This window comes from Apaloderma vittatum, unplaced genomic scaffold (genome assembly GCF_000703405.1).
Source record: "Apaloderma vittatum isolate BGI_N311 unplaced genomic scaffold, ASM70340v1 scaffold24923, whole genome shotgun sequence".
Classification (NCBI taxonomy): Eukaryota; Metazoa; Chordata; class Aves; order Trogoniformes; family Trogonidae; genus Apaloderma; species Apaloderma vittatum.
Window position 1 is genome coordinate 1 of NW_009707822.1, and position 717 is coordinate 717.

Below are 717 nucleotides of genomic sequence, written 5' to 3' on the forward strand. Positions count from 1 at the left end.
GGAGCGGCCGTCAGGCGTTACCGGGCTTGGAACGGCTCAAGATCACGTCCGAGATCGGTTTTAGACACTTAAGGAACACCCATCTTAATGGCCAAGGAGGACACAAGCTGTCGTTTCAGCAGCGGCTCACAAAAAGAAAAAAAAATTAAAAAAAAATAATAAAAAAATAAACATCTGATTTTTTACATTTTATACATATAGAAGCAAAATAAACTTTTATGTCCTTACAAGTCTCATTTTTTTTCTCTTTTTTTCATAGTAGAGTTCTACCATGCAAATACTTATATCCAGGCTCCGGGTGGAGGAAAGCACCATCCGAGCTCAAAAGCTTCACGAAGAGAAGGTGAAATATTGCAAAAATGGCTGTTTCAGCACGTAAGCAGCTCAGGACCGTTGTGGAACATGAACAGCAAGGCAGTGCCTTGAGAAACACACCCCGCTGTGGGGAGGCATCGGCGCAGCGTGACTTTGTGAGGTGGGGGGACAGACAGGTTCCTGCAGCCACCGCCCAAGGGTGGCCAAATCCGAGGAGCGAGGAGGCACCAGCCGCAAAGAGGGACCCAAACCACAGCGAAATCACTTTTCGGCCGCGTCCTGAAACGACGCTTTTCCTGACCTTTAAGATGTCGCGAAAGCAGCGCGAGAGGCAGCTCTGCTCCCGCCGCTGCGGAAGGAAGCGACGGGGGAGGCGACGGGGGGGCGGGGAAGGCCGGGGCC